Source organism: Sapajus apella, unplaced genomic scaffold (assembly GCF_009761245.1).
Source record: "Sapajus apella isolate SASKATOON/1434 unplaced genomic scaffold, GSC_monkey_1.0 scaffold42, whole genome shotgun sequence".
Lineage (NCBI taxonomy): Eukaryota > Metazoa > Chordata > Mammalia > Primates > Cebidae > Sapajus > Sapajus apella.
The window spans coordinates 13,893,215-13,915,723 of record NW_022436982.1 but is presented as its reverse complement, the minus strand read 5'-3'; the positions used below and the strand labels follow the sequence as shown (position 1 = coordinate 13,915,723).

General features: G+C 38.6%; 1 long non-coding RNA gene across 1 annotated transcript in view; it reads left to right on the top strand.

Annotated features, from left to right (window-relative positions):
- Positions 1 to 19,915, top strand: part of LOC116566104 — a 100,918-nt gene extending 81,003 nt beyond the window's left edge. The window contains exons 2-3 of the long non-coding RNA XR_004275732.1: positions 3,234 to 3,413; positions 17,070 to 19,915. This is a non-coding gene — a long non-coding RNA (uncharacterized LOC116566104). The remainder of the gene's footprint in view (positions 1 to 3,233; positions 3,414 to 17,069) is intronic.
- The last annotated feature ends 2,594 nt before the right edge of the window (positions 19,916 to 22,509 follow it).

Sequence of the window (22,509 nt, the reverse complement as noted above, 5' to 3'; positions counted from 1 at the left end):
TCAATGATTTCCAAGGCACACGGATTAACCAAGGCTTCTCCAGTTGTGTGTGGTAATGTGATAACCAACCTTATCCAATACTTCAAAACAAAGTTTAATGTTTGGGAAAAATGCAAGATTTAGTAGAATACCAAGACTTTTTCCAAAAAAAAAAATCCTCTGTCAAATATATTTGCATCATGTAAAGTCTTCCTTCAGGATTGTTAGTAGCAACAAATTTGATTATTAAAGCCAAATCGAAGAGTATATTAGTATTACTATGCTTCTTGAATATTTTCCAGTTTAACCAGACAACACATAAACATAGAAAGATTCTCGTAATCATGAATGTGAGTCAATGGCCACAAGGGCATGTTCAATAGGAAATAATGAGACATCATTACATAAGTTAAAATCCTGAGGATATACAATTGTATCTCATGCCATCCCACATTTACTTAGAATGAGATAATATCTCAACGCATGGATTGACATTAAAATGTATGTTTATTGAAGGCGTGTCTGTGTGTGTGTGTGAGTGTGTGCGCGCGCACGCGTGCGCCAATTCTGCTAATTCATAGAATTCTTGGAAGGCATACATAAGGGGCTATATGAAGACCCTCAGGCTAAATTCTTTACAATCTTCTTCTGGATTAAGTCAGGTCAGCAGCAAATTACGCTCTTAACCCATTTTAAATGGGCTCTCCATAGAACTGCTTTTAATGAATGGTGATGTCTCCAATTTATAGTGAGGATCATTGTAAGAAATAGTTTCATAGAGCTTGTTGCTATGTTAACTAATAGATATTATGAAAGATGTTTTTATTACATTATACAGTTTTCTTTGTGTGTGTCTCTCTCTCATAGCCATGGGAAAAGTTTATTTCTGTCTTATGGACACCTTGAAACACAAAGTGAATCATGTTTCTCTCCACAGGGGTTGCTAGAAGATTTAGAACCATATTTGTGGTTCACCAAAAATATTGAGTCAATATTTTTGAGATCTTGATCTAAGTCAGTTCAAGCTGCTATTTCAAAGCTGCCAGCTGTTTTCTGCTTCATTTTAGAGGAGGGCTATTTTCTACATTACAAGAAATATTTTCATTTATCTTTTGCAAAGGTAAAACCAAAAATTTTATTTCAGAATGGAAAACTTTGGACAATATGGGAGCTAAATTTCTCTAAACATTAATATGAAACTTTGCCTTTCTTTAGGGGACTCATGTCTGTACAGATTATTATGCCATTGTCTGGAAGAAGGGCTTGAGACTGAGGGTGAGGGAAAAGTGATGTTCTTCCCTTCTTATTGGATCGCAGGGAGGGCTAGGCTCCTTGACTTTCAAAAAGGAGGGGAATCAGAGAAAGAAAAATTCCTCTGTAAGAAGCAAGCTGGAGCCTGCCATTAGACTGAGTTTGAGGAAAAGCAGAGACAGCTGGGAAGAGAGACTATGAAGGTCCATAGTTTGGATATGAAAATGGTCAGTGCCTCTAGAATCTGTTTGACCTACAACTCCAAACTCCATAGTTGAGCCTACAGATTCTAGAGGCACTGACCATTTTCATATCCAATTTAGAATTTCCCTTTTCTGTGTGGCAACTTCTTTGTGATAGTTCCTTTACTTTTAGTAAAGTCTTATGCATTGCAGAAACTGACCTCAAGTGTGGAATAGCACAATGTTTGGAGTGAAGGAATGTGGGAATGTAGCAGCAGTCAGGACAAAGCTGGATCTGAGATGACCAGAAGTGAGTCGCCCAAAGTGAGATAGCAAGCTGAGGAGGGAAGCAAGCCCTGAGATAGAACTGTGGCAGATGGAGGCTTTCTGCAGAGCTCCAGAAACACTCAGAGACAGGAAACTGGTGGAAGACTGGATTGCCTTTGGTCCCCTGGAATGGATACTTGGACTCTTGCTTTGGATATTAAAGATCAGTGAAACAACAAGTGCTGGAGTAACTGGGACTTTTAGTTTACACGAGTATACAATTTTGTGGTGTACACTTAATTTACATCTTTAATCCTGGTTCCATCTTATTTTCTCATCCTTATTTTTTTCATTACTCATTACTATAAACTTATGTATGTGCTTATTTAATTTTTGAAAAATGTGAAACTATGAGGCCTGGGGGTAACACAAGGGGCAGATGTTTTCGGCTAGAACTCATGGCCACAAAGACAGCAGACCTGTTACCCCCCTGTGCAGAGGCATTTTGGGCTGGACAGATCCAGACTGCTCCAAGGAGGGACAACAACACCTATTGCTCTTACTTATTTTTTTTGGAATGGGCACAAAAATGCCCTCATCGGCAAGAAGACTTCTTATTGTCAAGCTGCCAGAATTTAGGCAGCTGCTGTTTGCAGCAATCCTGGGAAAACCGCTCCATAACACCTGGAGACTTTGAGGCCAATAGGAAATTGAAGTTCTTGCTGCTAGGGGAAGGATTAGATACAAGTTTCTTAGTAGGAGCCAGAGTGGGGCCAGTTCCATTGGGTAATCCAGGATGAGCACTTGGATTTAAAAAAAAATTAATCCTACTTATTACTCCATAACATCTTTGGAAATTATCTTAAGAAAGCAGGATAGAAATAATTAAAAACAAAATAAGAAATGGCATAATGATCATGACAATCTCTTATATGGTTTAGATTTGTGTCTCCACCCAAATTTCATGTAGAATTGTAATCCCCAGTGTTGGAGATGGGGCCTGGTGGGAGGTGATTGGCTCATGGGGGTGGATTTTCCCCTTTGGTGCTGGTAGAGTTCTTACCAGATCTAGTTTGTTAAAAGTATATGGCATCTCCTCCTATCTCTCTCTTCTTCCTGCCCTGGCCATGTCAGATGTGCTTGTTTTCCCTTTGCCTTCCACAATGATTGTAAGTTTCCTGAGGCCTCCCCAGCCATGCTTCCTGTACAGCCTGTGAAACTGGAAGTCAATTAAATCTCTTTTCTTTATAAATTACCCAGTTTCAGGTATTTCTCTATAGCAGTGCAAGAACAAGCTAATACAATCTCCTTCCCCTGCTCTTCCAGGAAACCCCAAATTATGTCACCCATAGAATATTGTCTTCAAAATAATTCTCTCTAGAGGATAGAGACAACACTCCATAATTCAAAACATATTGGACTTCTCTTTAGAAGCCTTCAAAACCATTTATCACCACAGGAAAAAAAACTCCATCATTACCTTATGGCAATTAGACATTCTGTATCAGTCCTCTAATCTTTATTCTGCCTTTTCTTTTTTTCTGTTGAATGTAGCCCCTCCCACCCCTGTCCCTTCCTCAGCCTTTACACAAGGAGTAGTTATATCCCCAGAGAGGCCATGCTGGGGCTGCTACTGGCATGAAGCTAGAGATGCTGGAACACAGGGCTGTGAGGCCAGACAGGCTGAGCGTCAAGGAAACAATCTGCAGTGGCCCTGCGAGGAGGCTGACGGTGGTAAGTTAATTTGCATGCAGTCTGCAAAGAGCTATTTTATAGCTGAGTGCTGTATGTGTGCGTCACGGTAGGCAGGAATTGCTGTGGCAAGTCAAATTGCTTTGAGTTTAGGAAAACCTATATAGAGCCTCATATAAATGCCTGGTGTAGTCATTATTACCTATTTATTTTAAAGGAAATAGCAAGTTATTTTGGGTACAATGGCACTTTGTTATAAAGACTTGTATGTTAAAATGTTCTTGGTTTTACGTATCTGAATAGTTATTTTTTTCATTTGCCTCATTGTAGTTATAGTAGTATCAGAAAATATTCTCCCCAACTCAAAAGTATAACAACTGAAAAACATGGAAGAAAAAGCCAGTAGAGGGCACGTTGATTAGAAATAAAAATGCTCTTGAGTCATCTCTATTGCTGTTCCCTCCTCCCCCTAAAGAGTAAGAGTTACTTTAAATATGAATGCAAAAGTCAGCATTTGGAATTTTTATATTTTTGTTTGCTTAGAGGATTTAAGTATTTGCAAAGTAGAATGAATAAATTTTATAATAAAAGTAGCACAAAAATAATAATGTATTTTATAATTACCTTGATCCCCTCACTTTTAAATATAAAAATGCCCTTCCTACAGTTCCTCTTAAACCTCGCTCTTAACATTTTCTTTGACTATCAAAATAAGATATTCTGAAAGGTAGAGAAGGATGGTGAAGTAAAAAATAACAAAATAAAATGACTCGGCTTAGAGTCAAAATCTACTTGTGTTTTGATTTATTTTTTTCCACTATTTTCCTGTGCATTTCCCTATGGATATTTAACAGTGTAAGGCAGTATAATAATGCAATTACTTTTTTTAAAGAGAGTTCATAGCAATGGTGAGATCGCATGAGAGGTAGTATGATATGTTTTCTTCTTAGCCTGGACACAGCATTCCAATGCTTCCAAGAGTAAACTTACATTAGCACCTGGAGAACCAAGGAAGTAACTCAGGACTGGTTGGCATGCAACTTTACATCATATATCTTCCAAAGTTCTCATCTGATTGGGCTGGTGTACATCACCACACATGGAGCATCCTTATTGGCCAAAGGGATTTAACCTTTCTTATGTCCACTTTTACATAATTACCACTGGCTTAGACTCTGATCCTTGGGCCAATATTTCATGGCCATGGAAGTGGGACTACTTTCTCTTAGCACTTAGTACAGTCTCAACATACGTGGAATTTAGCTTATGAAGTCAATGTGAGAATCCAGGTGAGAGAAGCTGATGTGACTTAGGATATTAGCTACAGAAAAGGTGAAAAAAGCAGTGATTCTTGGTATACTTAGAAGGCAAGCTAACATTATTTGCTAATGGAATGAGTGTGGGAAATGAAAGAGAGAAGTCAGGGATGGCTTGAGCAACTGGGATAGACAGAGGCCATTTACTGAAGGAGTATACAGGAGGAAGAGATTGGGGGGATTGGATATGTTAAGTTTGAAATACATCTTAACCATCAAAACAAAGATGTTCAATGACAAATCTTGATTTTAAAGGAGATGCAGGATATAGAGGTATAATTCGGGAGTCATCAAGGAGGCATGTTGTGTAGTGCTTAAAAGCAGCTACTCTGGATTCAGATTGCCTGGGTTCCAGTCTTGGCTCTTTTCTCTACTAGCTATGACTCTGGGCAAATGATTTAACTTATCTATGCCTTCCTTTTCCTTCTAAGTTGAGGATAATAATAGAAACAACCTTAGTGCTGTTGTGAGGGATGATTAGTATATGTCATATACTTAGAATGAGGCACAAAGTAGGCATATCAACCATTTGTCCTATTATTATCACATAAGCCTAGTTGATATTTAAAGCCATTGTACTCAGTGAGATCCCTTGAGTCTAGCAGAAGACTGAGAGCTGAGATCCTCCAATCTTTAGATTGTAGAAGGGGGAAAACACTAGAGGACACTTAAGAGTGAACAGGATAAGAGGAAAGAGAGAATAGTGTCCCCAGAAGTCAACTGAAAATATCTAGAAGAAAGCAGAGATAAAATACCACATGCTGTTGTCAAGTTTAATAAGATGAGGCCTGAGAACTGTCTCCTGAGTTTGGCTACACAGAGATTTTAAGGGACCTGTACAAGAGCTATTCTGATTGGAAAGTACAGTACAAAAAAGAGGTAATTTGTAAAGGATACTGTTATAGACTTGTATCTTTATACACTAGAATTATGATTATTTTTGCAAGGAACCCCTACTATGACAGCTCCTTAGAGACTAAGACTGTCTGAGGGCACAGCAAATTCACAACCCTTATCTCATGCTAACTTAGGGGTACACACTTATTTAGTGGAATAGTAGGCAACATTGCCAGCACTCTTTTAGTAGTTATTTTTCTCTCTCTGTGTTTTTTTTTTTTTTTTTTTTGCTGCAAACATAGAGTTAAATGTGCACATGTCAAACCATGTAATACCACTGCCTTATTACAAGCTAAGTCAACATTAGACGTAAGCAACTGCTAAGGGTGGTTTCCTCAAAATGGAACTTGGGAAGTGGTGGGCAATTTTGGTTTCATGGACTCAGCAGTACATTTGTCCTGTGTCCTAATTTCTTCACACAGTATTAAATCGTGAGCATTTCTGCATGTTATTAAATTTTTTTCACAAATGTAATTTTTAATAACTTTAATAATTCAACCTATGACTGTTCCATAATTCATTTAACTATTCTTTTGCATGTTGATGGTGTTTATAATTTTTAATTGTTTCAAACACCATCATATTAATCTGTCATACATTAATCTTTGGCCTTCTCTGTATTTCCTTGGGGTAGGGGGTAGTTTTCAAAAATGGGATTAAAGCATGAATATTTTAAAGGCTGCTGTTAAGTAGCTCTCTAGAATTATTATACCAGTATAAGATATGTCAACAAAGATAAAGTGCCTACCTCACCACACCCTGGCCAATACTGAACATGCATTTTTAAGTTGTGACAGTTTTCTCCATGAATAAAGATATCATACTCTTGCTTTAATTTTCAGTCCAAAGGTTAGCATCTTTATTTGCTTATTAAGCATTGAATTATTTTCCTTCTGAGATTTTTATGTTCCAGTTCTTTGCTCTTTTTTGGTTTTTATTACTATGGTTATATGTCATCTTGATATGTGTGGATCTCTTCATTATGACTGATAGTTCATGAAATGACTTTTCCCTCCACTCCTTCCATCCCCACTTTCCTTAGTCCCCTGAAAAGCAATGGGCATAAGAAATGGCATAGAAATCACAGTCCTGACTCTAGGCAGATGCTCAGTGCTGCCCACTGTCAGCTTGAACTTACTGGGGATTTGGTCCCTCTGCAAAAGCTTCCTAAGGATCTACAGGGATGTATAGGAGGTGGTTAAAAAAAATAGAAAATAGATTTGCACCACCTAGTCATTTACTGGGAAAACACTTTCTAAAGATGTATAAAACTCACCCCACGTGTTAGAGAATTTAGCTCAATGATTCAAATAAAACCCAGCAGCAAGCGACATTGAATAACATTTGAAAAATGTCATCTTTTAAAATCTTTTAAACTGAGCTGTGCCCCGCTGGGTGGAAAGGCTACTCCCCCAAGCAGCTGATGCAGGATTCCTTTTAGAGCTCTCAGTGCTAGTGATATGCAGGAAAACTGATGAAAATAATTGCACTTTAAGAGAATCTGGCTAAACATTTTTTTTAGCAGAAATCCCAAATATGGCATAATTTTATTAACGATAGCCTTCATGCTGTGTGTAAGATCTCCATTTATTACAAATATTTGATTAAACATCTGTGATTTAGAATACCAAATGATTAAAAATTACCTAATACAAGAGTTATAGCAATCAGGATTTTGTCTACTGCTTTAAGAACTGCTAGAACATTATTTATGAATATCATGTTTGCACCAGGCAAATGCCTCTGTTTCTTAAAAGATATTGCGATTTGCCAATCTAAACCATTTTATCTATCTCAATGCTGACTCATTGAAAAGATGATAAACTTCTAGTATCATAAGTGGTATGTCTAGACTGAAATTACATACAGGTGCAATAAATGCCTTCCTAAATTGTGTACAAATCAGAGTCTTACAAATTTAATAGAGATAAGAAATTTATACTGTAAGCAATTAAAATTAAAACTAGAGTGTAGCATTTTATAGGGAAAAGAATTATTTCATAAGTAAAGAATCCTCACCTAATTTATCTGCAAAGCACGTGGACTTGCTCAAGTCATTTACCATTTTGGGGGCTCAGTTTCCTCATCTGTAAAATGATGTTTCTCTGCATTGTTTTAGATGTATCTCTAAGGCTCCTCCAACTCGATCACTGTCCTAATATGTACCATACATAGACAGAAATTGGCCTTATTAAAGATCTATCCTATAAAAGGTACTACTTATTCTGAAAAATGTCACCCCAGGTCTCAGTCTTAGAACCTTGTCTCTGCTAGAGTCAAGTGATCTCATTGAGTACAATGGCTTTAAATATCAACTATATTCATGTGATAATAATAGGACAAATGGTTGATATGCCTAAATTTTGTGCCTCGTTCTAAGTATATGACATATGCTAATCATCCCTCACAAGAGGGTCAATGCATCCAGTCTAGAAATTCATGTATAATGATCTTTTTTACTTAGAATTTTATAACAATGTGTATTAGTTAGGATAGCTAAGCCAAAACAATACGATTAATTTTTAAGAAATTCAGTGTTCATGAGCACTATTTCTAAAGAAGTTTATTTCCTCCACCATATTGTACAAAATGCCTGCTAATTAATATTGCTGCTTGGCGATTATTGGATGACAGCTTCTCATTCTGTATACACCATCCTGGTGCTGTATCTGGGTTTTGTATTTGAATTTTGTGTTTCCACTATTCTGAACACTGTTGTATAGTTGAAAAAGAGACTGTGAGCAAATTCTCCTACTCTCCCATTTTTTAATTTGTAAGTTTTTCATTGTGAAATTTGTATTAGCCAGACACGAGGTTGGAAGTGAATGAAATGTAACTCATATGCTTACATAGACACACACACACACACACACACACACACACACACACACACATATATATTCCTAAAACATATGGTTCCTGGCTTACAATTGTTCTATGTGTATTTTTTTCAATTTATGATGATGCAAAGTGATATGTATTTAGTAAAAACCATATTTTGAGTATCCATATAATCATTGTTTTTATTTTCAGTATAGTATTCAATAAATTACATGAGATATTCAACACTTTAGTATAAAATAGGCTTTGTGTTAGATGATTTTGCCCAACTGTAGGCTAATGTAAGTACTCTGGGTGTGTTTAAGGTAGGTTAAGCTAAGTTATGATGTTCAGTAGGTTAGGTGAATTAAATACATGTTTGAGTTAGGATTTGTTTCAACTTACGATGGATTTATTGGGATGTAACCACATGGTAAGGTGAGGAGCATCTGTATTCTTATAGAGTGAACAAGGTTGCATGGAACTGGCCATACAGGAGGACTGGAATTCTTTCCAGACTCTGTTTCTCAATTTTCATTCCTTCTGCATGTCAGCTTTATCCTTGGGAGTGTCTCCATATGGCAGGGTATGTGGCCACCAGTATCTCTGGGGACATATCCTTATGGTTCTTGGAAAGAAAAGAAAAAAGTTTCCCAAGAAGAGCTCTGATTAGATTGGTTTAACTGTCATGCCTTTCCTGACCCATCACTGTGGCCAGATGTGCTTTGGTGGGGAGGCACTTCCATCAGAGTAATGAAGAACAGTTCTTCAAAGGAAGGGGAGCTATTCTATTACTGAAAGAAGAGGGGCCGGGGCCTAGGTAGACAGAAACACTAGCTGTTCATATGGAATCTTGGTTGTTTCAGGTGGATGATGATGATACCTTAATGTACAGAGAACTTTACAACTTATAAAACGTGTTCACACACAATGTCTGTTGGTCCTCACAGAAACTCTATGAAAGTTCATTATTATCCCCTCCCCATTTTACAGAAGAAACAAGCTCAGAGTTGAGCAGCTTGCATGTGGTATAGTGGTAATTCAGCACTTAATTATGATTAAGGATAATTTTTTAAAACTTTTATTTTAGGTTCAAGGGTACATGTACAGGTTTGTTATATAGGTAAACTGTGTGTCATGGGGGTTTGGTGTACAGATAATTTCATCACCCAGGTAGCATAGTACCCAATAGGTATTATTTCTGCTCCTCTCTCTCCTCACTCCCTGTACCCTCAAGTAGGCCCCAGTGTGCGTTATTTGCCTGTATCTATCCACGTGTTGTTGCTGTTTCACTTTCATCTATAAGTGAAAACATGTGGTCATTGGTTTTCTGCTCCTGTGTCAGTTTGCTAAGGATGATGCTAAGTTCTCCTGCTCTATCCATGTTGCTGTAAAGGACATGGTCTGATTCTTTTTTATGGCTGCATAGTATTCTATGGTGTATATCTACCACATTTGCTTTAGTCAGTCTACCACTGATGAGCATTTAAGTTCATTCTGTGTCTTTACTATTGTTAATAGTGCTGCAAGGAACATATGCATGCACGTGTCCTTATGATAAAATGATTTATATTCCTTTTGGGTATAGACCCAAAAATGTGATCACTGGGTTGAATGGTAATTCTGTTTTAAGTTCATTGAGAAGTCACCACACTGCTTTTCACATGGCTGAACTAATTTACACTCCCACAAGCAATGTATAAGCATTCCCTTTTCTCCACAACCTCTCCAGCATCTGTAATTTTTTGACTTTTTAATTGTAGCCATTCTGACTGGTATGATATGGTGTCTCACTGCAGTTTTGATTTGCATTTCTCTAATGATTGAGCATTTTTCATCAGCTTATTGGCTGTGAGTATGTCTTCTTTTAAAAAGCGTCTGTTCCACTTCTCAAAAGAAGACATTTATATGGCCAACAAACATATGAATAAAAAGCTCAACATCACTGATCATTAGAGAAATGCAAATCAAAACCACAATGAGATACCATCTCATACAAGTTAGAATGGTGATTATTAAAAAGTCAAGAAACAACAGATGCTGGTAAGGTTGTGGAGAAATAGGAATGCTTTTACACTGTTAGTGGGAATGTAAATTAGTTCAACCATTGTGGAAGACAGTGTGGTGATTCATCAGAGATTTAGAACTAGAAATACCGTTTTACGCAGCAATCCCATTACTGGCTATATACCAAAAGGAACACAGTTATTCTATTATAAAGATACATGCAAACATATGTTCATTGCAGCACTATTCACAATAGCAAAAACAGGGAATCAACCCAAATGCCAATCAGGGATAGATTAGATAAAGAAAATGTGATGTAATATCTATATCTATATCTATATCTATATACATATATCTATCATGGAATACTGTGCAGCCATAAATAGGAATGAGACCATGTCCTTTGCAGGGACATGGATGGAGCTGGAAGCCATTATACTCAACAAACTAACACAGAAACAGAAAACCAAACACCGCATGCGCTCATTTGTAAGTGGGAGCTGAATGATGAGAACACGTGGACACAGGGAAGGGAACAACACACACTAGAGCCTGTGAGGGAGCAAAGGAAGGGAGAGCATCAGGAAAAGTAGATAATGCATGCTGGGTTTAACACCTAGGTAATGGGTTGATAGATGCAGCAAATCACCATGGCACATGTTTATCCATGTAACAAAACTGCACGTACTGCACATGTACCCCAGAACTTAAAATTTTTAAAAAAAGTTCATGTCCTTTACCCCCTTTTTAATGGGGTTGTTTTTTGCTTGTAAACTTGCTTAAGTTTTTTGTAGATTCTGGATATTAGACCTTTGTTGGATGCATAGTTTGCAGATATTTTCTCCCATTCTATAGGTGGTCTGTTTACTCTGTTGATAGTGTCTTTTGCTGTACAGATGAATAGGCAATTCTCAAAAGAAGATATGCAAATGGCCAAGAAACATACGAAAAAATGCTCAGCATCACTCATGATCAGGGAAATGCAAATCCAAACAACAATGCAATACCATCTTACTCCTGTAAGAATAGCCATAATCAAAAAATCAAAAAATAATAAATATTGGCATGGCTGTGGTGAAAAGGGAACACTCCTACACTTCTGGTGGAATGTAAACTAGTACAACCACTATGGAGAACAGTGTGGAGATTTCTTTTTTTTTTTTTTTTTTTTTTTTGAGACGGAGTTTCGCTCTTGTTACCCAGGCTGGAGTGCAATGGCGCGATCTCGGCTCACCGCAACCTCCGCCTCCTGGGTTCAGGCAATTCTCCTGCCTCAGCCTCCTGAGTAGCTGGGATTACAGGCACACACCACCATGCCCAGCTAATTTTTGTATGTTTAGTAGAGACGGGGTTTCACCATGTTGACCAGGATGGTCTCGATCTCTTGACCTCGTGATCCACCCGCCTCGGCCTCCCAAAGTGCTGGGATTACAGGCTTGAGCCACCGCGCCCAGCCCCGGAGATTTCTTAAAGAACTAAAAGTAGAACTGCCATTTGATCTTACAATTCCATTGCTGGGTATCTACCCAGAGGAAAGGAAGTCATTACACAAAAAAGATACTTGCACATACATATTTATAGCAACACAATTTGCAACTGCAAAAATATGGAACCTGCCCAAATGCCCATCAACTAATGAGTGGATAAAAAAATTATATATATATGATGGAATACTACTCAGCCATAAAAGGGAATGAATTAATGACATTCAAAACAACCTGGATAGAACTGGATACTATTAAGTGAAGTAACTCAGGAATGGAAAACTAGACATCACATGTTCTCCCTCATAAGTGGGAGCTAAGCTATGAGGACACAAAGGCATAAAAAAAAAAGAATAATACAATGGACTTTGGGGAGTCAGGAAAAAGGTTGAGAGTGGATAGGGAACAAAAGCCTACAAATCGGGTTCAGCATATACTACTTGAGTGTTGGGTGCACCAAAATCTCACAAATCACCACTAAAGAATTTATTCATGTAACCAAATAGCACATGTTCCCCCAAATCCTATGGAAATAATTGGATTTTAAAAGTATCCCTTCCAACCTCTTAGTGGGCTGTTCATCTAGTCACCCTGTTAACAAGCAATGTGCCTCCATTATGTTTTAATTTTTCTGGAAAATGTTTATGTAATAGAATAATGTTTCTTTTAAGTCCATTTCTGAGTAGGTGCAAATGACTTGAAAGATCTTCTCATAACTTCCCTTTCATTACATTTTCCAAAATTTTCCCTTATTCCTTTTGCCTTTCTCCAATTTTCTGACCTTCGGTGTTCACTGATAAAACGTAAAGTGACTGAGGAACATGCACCAAGCAACCCAATTTTTTCTTCTCTTTTATTGATAATAAAACCCCCAATCTTGTGTGTAACGTGACTTCCCTATTTAGAGTGATTTAATCCTGGTGACACGTTATTATCTGTGGGCTTTTAACTTTTGATTCCGTGGTGTTTCATTAAATATAATGTTTATTTGTAGGCCTAAGAGGTATTCTGGAAGAGCAGAAATGCAAAGGACCTATATTTAAAGAAATTATGGTACTGATCTTGGTTTTACCACTTTCTAATGTATGATCCTGGGTGTCAGGGAAGATAACCCACTCTGAGTGATAAAAGACTTATTCAAAGTACAGAATTTGCTACCTCTGTGTCCAGTGGTGGCCTGAAGTCTCTATAGGTCAACTGAGAAGGCATTTGGGAAAAAGTGCCAAATGCCCTTTCTTGTGAAAGGCCGAGTGAGAGGGGAAAACAAAGAGAACTGGTACCCATGAGGACAATCTGGAATCCACAAGTACAAATTTGAACCTGGTCTGTTTCTCCCTGAATCTAACCCTGTGACACAGGTATCCTGACAAAGACCTTAGTAGCCTTCTCATGGAGAATCTGGTGGAGCCACACACACCCCTGGCTCAGGAGTCAGATAAGCCAGGTGAGGACAGCCATGGCCTCGGACCGTCAGTGTGAGCCAGCACAGCAGAGACACTGAATAACAAGTGCTTGGCACCCTGCATCAACCTTCAGAGCACAACGGCTGCTGCTTTTCTTCCACCACCCAACCCCTGCACAAAGTTCTGGGAACATCCCCCAACCTGGATTTACACTGGGAAGGGAAACCTAGGACTTTTAGTTTCAGCTTAGCTAAACAAACATGGTAGAAAGCCAGTGCACTGGGTGTGTCTATAATCCACCTGAACTCTGATTTCCTCAACTGTAGTGCAAGTTTATTATAGGGGAAAAAAGCCCTTGGCATTTGGTTGGTGTTCCATAAATTGAGATTATTATTATTAGATAGATGCAGCATACTCAGATTGACTTTCTTTGATACTCATCACTTGAAAGGAAATACAAACTTAATCCTTAGTAGTTCCAAAATAGTCCATAGTCCTCCATTCACGCTTAGCAATCACCAAGGCTTCCTGCTGAGAACACTTCTTCCTCTATTGCCTTTTCAAAGGTTAGGATGGGGTGCCCATTGCCGCTTCCAAACCATTTTCTGTCCTTCCTCCTTCAACTCAGGATTCTTAAATTATGTCATTGATGTTTTATCCCCTCTTGTTTCTATCTCTACCAACTTGCCACTCACATGGAATCATGAATTGATGGCACTGACATCTGTCTTACTGTCAGTTTTACCAGGATGGCTGTCAAAGTCCTAGATGACTTCCACACCCACATCAATGATTCATTCTACACCATTAGTTTTTTCCTTTGCTCCATGTGGACCATTTATTCTTAGAGTTGGACTGTAGATGTGACCTCATCAATACCAGCTTTGAAATATCAATTTAAAGCATTGTTCTTTCCACTGACTACCTCTTATCTTTCTTTCTCAGTTATTGTGGTATTGCACCAAGCCTCATCCGTTTGTGTTTCTAATATTTTCATCCACTCCTTTCTATCCATACACAGTTCATAGCATCATTTACCTTCTTATGTAGCAAGTCCTTTATTCTCTCCTTCCAAAATACGTGCTGAATCTTACCTGGCTGGCCCATCTCCACTGCTGTAGCTCTCACCTGGACTACTGAAGTGGCCTCCTGTCTCTTCTTTTATTCGGTCTTGTCCTCTTCACAGCAGCCTCTGCAGAGGGAGCCACAGAAAATGTTTTGGAGCATAGGTCAGAGCATGTCAATGTCCTGGTTAAAATGCTTCAAAGCCTTCCTATAGTAATGAGAATTAAATCTAGAATCTTCCTTCACTCTCTAATATAAAACAGATGTATTAGTCTGTTGTGTGTTGCTATTAAAAAAACCCTGAGACTGGGTAATTGATAAAGAAAGCGGTTTATTTGGCTCACAGTTCTGCATGGCACCAGCATCTGCTTCTGGTTAGGGCTTTAGGAAGCTTCCACTCATGGTAGAACGTGGAGGAGGAGCAAGCATGTCACATAGTGAGAGAGGGAGGAAGAGGGGACAGAGGTGCCATGCTCTTTTAAATTCCCAGCTCTGCCTGTAATCCCAGTGATTTGAGAGGCTGAGGTGGGAAGATTGCTTGAGACCAAGAGTCCAACCCTGCAGTGAGCTATGCCTGGGTGACAGAGCGAGATCCTGTCTCTAAAAACATCAATAAAAGTTAAAAATAAAATAAAACACCAGCTCGTGAGAGAGCTGAACTAAGAGAGCAAGAACTCACTCTTTACCATAGGATGGCACTAAGCCATTCATGAAGGATCAGCCCTCAAGACCCAAACACCTCCCATTAGGCCTCACCTCCAATATTGGGGATCAAATTTTAATATGAGTTTCAAAGGGACAAATATCCAAACTGTATCACCAGATAATAAATAATCTACCTCTTTCAAATTCATTTCTATGTCTTTAACTCAACTCACCTCTTCAAATTCAGTTCCCTCCCTCGTTCCCTTCATTTGTCACTCTCTACCAATATGGGCCTTCTTTTTGTCCCTCCCATATGACTAACTTGTACTACTTCAGAGTCTTTGCACTTCCTTTTTTTTTCTGCTTAGAATGTTTTTCCCTATAATCTCTGCAGAGTTGCCCCTTTTAGTTCATGTTCTACTAAACAATCTGCTTTCTCAGTTACCTTCCCTGACCACCCCATGTAAAGTAGTATCCATCCCTGTTCTCATCCCAAGGCAGGGATCCTTGGGATGAGAGCGGGATCCTATCGTGTCCTATTTTGTCATTTTTCTATGATATTTATCAGTAAACAAAATTACTTTATTTCAATGTTTTCGTGTCTGTTTTGTCCCTCTCTCCCACCAGAAAATGAGCTCGAGTTTGGGTCTTTGTTTCTCTTGTTCTTCACAATATGGTTAGTGCCTAGAGCAATGCATGGCACATCACGAGTGTTCTATAAGTGTTTGCTGACTGACTGCCTGATCCAGCCAACAAATGTAATTGAATACCCGCTGTCCACACAACTTCAAGACAGGCCCTTAACTTTTATTGCTAAGAGCGATCTAAGGACTAAGGAAATCCACCTAAGTGATAACCAAGGGGCTAACATCCAATTCGTTTCTAAAGTTCATTATTATCCAATTAATTAACTGGATCATCTGGTTTTTTTCATGCCTGGAAAAATTTTTGGTTTATTTTTACATTTATGGGTGAAGAAACTGAAGCTTGGAGAAGAAAAGTGAATTGTGGCCTAAGGTCACACAGCTGGTAAGTGGCAGATCAGGTACTGGAACTCAGTCTGACTGTCAGTAAATCTATACCCACCCAAATGCTTTTCCAAGGGCTGAAAACCTGCCTCATTTGTCCAACAGGCTGCCCAAGTACCCTTAGATCATTAGAGGAGCAAGTGACCAGGCAAAACAAGGGGAGGTTTAGTTTCCTCTAGAGAGGAAGAAAACATGTAGCTCCTATCTAGAGAAAAATCATCTCCATGATTTCCCCAAACTCATTCCACCAAAAAGAAATTCCCCATTAATAATGTTTTCATTTTGCTCCCATTTTGGTCCAGCATGTAAGAAAGTCTCTATGAATAGTATTTTGAGTGGCAGGCAGAGAAGCAAGTAGGGCAGGGAGGGACCTTATGGTGGGATAGCTCAGAAGATATGAGATTGCTTTTATTATCAAATTAGCTTCCCTGCCCGTCATCAGAGTCAATTCTGCTGGCCTTGCTCTCTAGCAAGAAACCTCTCCCTCCCCCATCAATCCATGCATTTCTCTCCCAAGGCTGTATCAAATCTGGAAAAGAGCCATATTCCATAAAGTTCCTGGGAAGGCTAGGTCTCAAACATCACACATCTTGGATTAGATCAACACCTCTCTGGTTGGTGCAACAGTCAGGGAATAGGAGTTTCTATTCTATTAAAGTTTTGGAGACACTCATGGAGCAGGAATTTTAAATAGGTGGAAAACATTATAATAGTAGCTACTGTTAATAATAATAATACTGGATACTGGCATTATTCTAGGTGAATTAAATGTATTTATTCTTGTAATTCACTCCTCCCAACAATTGTAAAAATAGATGTTATTGTCCTCATTTTTATATATGAGAAAACTGAGTCTCATAGGTTTTAAGTTCTCATTGTTGGTATTAGTTAGAATTAGCTTTGACTGCAAGTGACAGCAACCCAAGATTGTCTGAAACAGAATGTGAGTTGTATTTTCCTCTCTCAGGCTGGGATCATGGCTTCCCAATTGTTAAACTCTGTGCCTCATGTTTCTCTGCCATCCTCCGCACAGGGCTTCCATCTGATGGTCCAAGACAGCTGCAGTGGGTCGCCAACTACTCACTAGGAGGAAGAAATAAAGGGAGAAGAAGAGAATTTCCACTTCTCTTAAGGACACTGCTTGGAAATGACAAACACTACTTCTACTTGCAACCATTGATCTGAACTATATCTCAAAGACTTGCCCAGCTGCAAGAGAGACTGGTAAACATAGTCTATTCTGGGTGGCTACATGCCCGGCTAAATTCAGGATTTCTGTTTTTGAGGAGGAAAAGGAAAGGGATGTTGAAAGACAATTAGCAGTCTGGCACAGCAGGGATGTGGACCCAGGACTATGTGGTTCCAGAGACTAGAACCTTTTCATCATCCCACACTGCTTCTTGAGCACTTGGCAGCCAAGGAGAGGAGGCAGAGTTCCAAAGATAGCTTTCCTATGTGTCCTGAGGTGGCCTGAGGCTCTAAACATGAGACACATGCTATAGGTTATCTTAGAAATGTCCTCAGTTTTTTGCTCCAGTGTTTTGAATACTTTTATACACTCATCCCATATGTTATCATTGTTTATTTTCAGTTTTCCTGAATCAAACATTAGCTAATTGGTAATGTTTATTATATAAAAGACTGAATTGATGAACCAGCCAATTTTGTTTATGTATCTCTAGCATAATGTCTAGTGTTTTACAGGTATTCAACAAATATATGTTTATTGAATTGATGGTTGGAGAGCCAACGGCTTTTCTAATTCAATATTTTTTTCTGATTTTGAGTAAGCACGGCCTACCTTCTCAGCCTATCCTTTTCTCTTCAGTGATGGGAGAAGAGAGAAAACAGAAAATAAAATAGGAAAAGAAAAAAATGGGGCAAGGTATATTTTTAAGTTCTCTCATCCTACTTTCTTCTCTCTGTTTATTTTTGATGCCACAACAATGAATTTTTCTATCCAGATGGACTTCCACAATACACTTGGGGAATGGTTTAAAGATGCTACCTTCAAGCAGCCTGATGACCAATGAACTTAGAAATATTTAGAGAAGTTGCAGCTAATTTTATTTGGTCAAAGATTACATGATTTCTCTTTGTGACATTTCCTTCCCTGAGAACCTAAATAAAATTGTATATTTCAAAGCTCTAAAGACAAAAGTTTGAAAATCCCTTGCAAGTTAGTTCTGGCAAATTCATAGTCATTTTAACTCCATAAAGAAGTAAACATCATCACATTCCTCATGAAAAACTCCAGCAAGAGCCATTGGCACAGTTTGAATATAAACATCCAGCACTAAATGACTTCATCAAGCTACAATCCCTGTGCTCAGCGATTTAGAGGAAATCAGCAGCTTCACCAAGGTTTATTTTGTTGTTTTTTTTCTTTTGCTGAGCAATTGGGGGCCAAAAATAAAACACTATTACATCAAACTGCAGACAAATAAAAATCTGAATACATTTGCTGTCTTCTCAGGGCCTTTCTGAACCTAATGAACACAGCAGAGCCCAAGCCGTCAAGATGTTTCTTGCCATTAGGCTCTGGGGGAGATCATCCAATAAGTCCTGATGGCATTGCCAGCTCTGAGGGTAAAGTAGATGAAAGTTCAGAAGAATGTAAATATTTTCTAATAGATGAAAGGGAGATCTAACACATTCCTCTGCCCTTTTCAAAGGAAGGCAAAATGAATTATTTGCATTAATTAGCATGTTGAAAAACTCCTGCTGGATTGCCAAGTGTGTTCTAGCGGGTGGTGGGAAACATGTAAATATGATGTACAGCAATCTGTCGAAAAGAGCCAATGTTTTGGACTTTGTGAGTACGTATGAAATGTGAAACAGCTTAGCCAGGTATGTGGCATTGGTCTTTCCAGTCAGTTAAAAAGATGAACATTTGTCTAACAACATTGGTATACACTGCTTGAGTTCTGAAATGCCAATTTTCTCAGAATAATAGGCATTGTTAAAAGAAAACTCTTTGGGAGCAAGGTTAAATTATTATTATCTCCAGCATAGACAAAACTGAGTGAACACTAAACAAAATATTTCATTTAATTCTCACAGCGACCCTTGGAAGAAAGTACAACTGGTATAATCACCATCTAACAGATAACAAAAATGGAACATTGGAACAGTTAGGTAATCTGGCCCCAGATTTGGCCCCAAATTACTCATGAAGGTACTAAATGGCAGAGTCAGGCATTTGAACCAGGTCAGTCTGACTTACAGAGCCAATATCCTTCACTTAGTTATGGTGAAGACTTTGTCCATCTTCCTAACTGGATGTCATTTCAGGAGTTACTTAGCTTTGCTCTGCCTCTATTTCTTTGTCTATACAAGGGGAACAAAAATAATTGTATATCATTGGTTTGTGAGGATTAAATTATATACTGAATATAAAACATTCAGTAAATGTCTTGTTATGTGCATCATGCTATGATTATTCTTTTAAAGTGTCTCATTCAAGAGTTGGGAAAAATCTAATTACCAACCACTTTTCTCATTTGGCGAATAGAAGTTGGACTGAGTAAACTACATTTATTGCCAACAGAGCTCACATTCGTGGTCCTACACTGATAGAACTTGGAGGAGTCCACATTAAGCCTTCTTCACAGTAATTGATGAGGAAATTGGGGTCCAAAGAGCCCAGTCATTACTGGGGCTTTAGACGGGGAACCGGGCCTTGGTAGAATTCTTCAAAGTTGCTGATTTGCCACATCATGTAAGTACAATGAACTCTTATCTACCCTCCTGCTTCCATTTTATTGCTCAAATGTGTCCTTTGTAAATAGTGACCCCATATTAGTTATTAATCAAATACATGTTAGTTCAACATGTTTTTTCATATCTATAAATGTGAAAAATAAAATTTTCATTTTCCCAAAACTTAAAAATTCATTGCCTATAAAAGTTCACTCTTCTTTCTGACATGTATTAAAAGAAGCACAGCATACACAGAATCATTTAAAAACCAATTTGAGGAAGCAAACCCAGAGCAATCACAATTATAAATATATATAATTTAAAACAATGTATTTGGTAAAGATATTATTTTTACCTTGAAAGTACATATAAAACAACAGTTCCAAGATAGAATGGGCAACATATACATGTGCTCATTATATTTGGTTTTTAAAAGTTGATTATTAAATAGAAACATTCTGATATTTGGGACTATTGTGTTCACACTTTAAAACATTATCATTTTATCATCAAAAACCCTATGAGGGAGGTATTATTTATGATCCTTATTTTAAAATGAGGTAACTGAAGATGCTTGGTAATTTACTGAACATTCTACAGCTACAAGGGGTAAAGCTGAGACTAAAATCCAAGCCTGTGTCATACCCAAAGCTCAATATTTTTCCATTATTCTAGGGCTTTGAACAGAATTATGCATCACAGTTTATTTTTACCACGTGTTATTTCCCATCCCCACTTTTCACTTTGCTGACTGTATCAGTCACAGTCCGGTCAGGGAAAGAAAATTACACATTTTAGAAATCATGACTATAGCAGAGGAATTGGAGTTTACATGATTGTGGAAGAGTTGACAAGTAAAAGCCTGGCTGGAGGAGGGAATCAGAGGATCATGGAATAGTCTCTAGCCACTTTCCCTGAAGCACTGGTGCCTGGAGTGAGTCAGAGCTTGTGAGACAATCTGAGAAGCCTTGCATGTCTCTGGTAGAGCCTAAATCACACACCTATGCACTTGCTGCCAGGGAGACTGGGAAAGTAAGGGAGAAAGGGGAAATTGTCCCCTTGGAAACTTGTCAAAGACTGATTCTCTGCAGGCTGCCATCTAGCAAATCAGCTGCTCCTTTACAACTTGGTGGAAACTGGCTATAGGACAGGCTTAAGGCATTCATTTCTGGCTGACATGAGTCGTGGATCCCAGGAGAAAGCCTGGTACTTCCTGAGTCTTGAATGCAGATTGAGGTGCTGGAGCTCAAGCCAATAGCTTGCTACATTATACAACCATCGGAATTCATTCACTATCACAAGAACAGCATTAAGGTAACTGCCCCTGTGATTCGATTATCTCCCACCGGGTCCCTCCCATGACACATGGGGATTATGGGAACTATTAATCATCTTAACACAATTCAAGCTGAGATTTGTGTGAGAACACAGCCAAACCATATCACATGTCATATCACTATTATACCCTGAACCTTTACTTCCTGAGGGGAGAGGCCACTGCTAATCACGTAGTTCATAAGTACCATGGCCTAAGGTTGAGGTCTCTCTCTAGGAGTCTGTTGTCTGGCCCTGTTAAGCCACTGTGCTCTGCTCCAGAATGCAGTGGATTACAGGGGTCTGCACAACTGCTACTGTTTCTATCTTTCTGAGCGCCATTCATTTATTCATTTAGCCAGTTCTGGTGTGTGTGATAAATAGCATTTTCCCTTTTTACCCAAGAACAAGAAACTGGCTTCCACCTTTGGGATGTGAGACTTTCAATATGGAAAATTCCCCAAACGTAGGAAAGATAGTTAAAAACACTGGGTGACCACCACAAAGCCTGACAGATATCTACTACTCCCAATGAACGTTAATTTATAATTAATTTCCACTCTCTCTTCCCTATTCGCCTATTCTTGGTGGACTCCATAATCCTGGGGAGTTGATTTTGGTATCAGGCGGCCTGGTCAGGCTTGAGTCCCAATTCCGCTCCTACTAAAACCATCAGGCCTTGGGAAATTAACATTATCTCTTAGGAGTCTCAGTTGCTGATTTGTGAAATAAGGCACAGTAGTAAGACTTATTTTAAAGGATAATTGTTATAATTAAATGAAATAAAGTATGTAAATAACTTACTACTATGTCAAGCACATAAGAAACACCTAAGAAATGCAAGCAATTCTTATAGGAAGACTTCAAGGTAAGTAGTTCTATCATACTCTGCATTGTTTAGGGCTTGGTCTGGTGATAGTCTACTCTATTCTCTTACTAACATTCACCCTAAAACCTGGTTCCACTGATGATTTTGGGAAACACGCTCTTCGTCAAAGAAAGGATGAGGAGGAAGGACTGGAAAAGCACATAAGGCTCATGGAAGCTTACACCTATATATCACAGGTAGACAACAAACTACTTTAAATCCCAAAAGTGCAAAGCAGCGTGATGTAGAGCAAAAGCTGGCCTTGAGGTCACAATCCAGTGTTGAATTTCAGCATTCTTCCTTCCTAGCTGTGGGACCTCGGCACTGGCATTTGAGACCCACTCATTTATTCATTCAGCCAGTCATGCAGGCAACAAACATTACTGATCACCTGTCATGTGCCAGATGTGAACAGTATGAATGATACAGAAAATTCTGTAAGGGAGCTAGGCATGGTGGAAAATACTCATGACTCACTGTGAAAAATGTGCTAACAGAGATGTTTACAAGATGTAATGCTGGCACAAAGGGAGCTTAAGACTTCCTGGGTGTAGGGGAAGACTCAGAGGATGCTGTACACAGTAGGCAG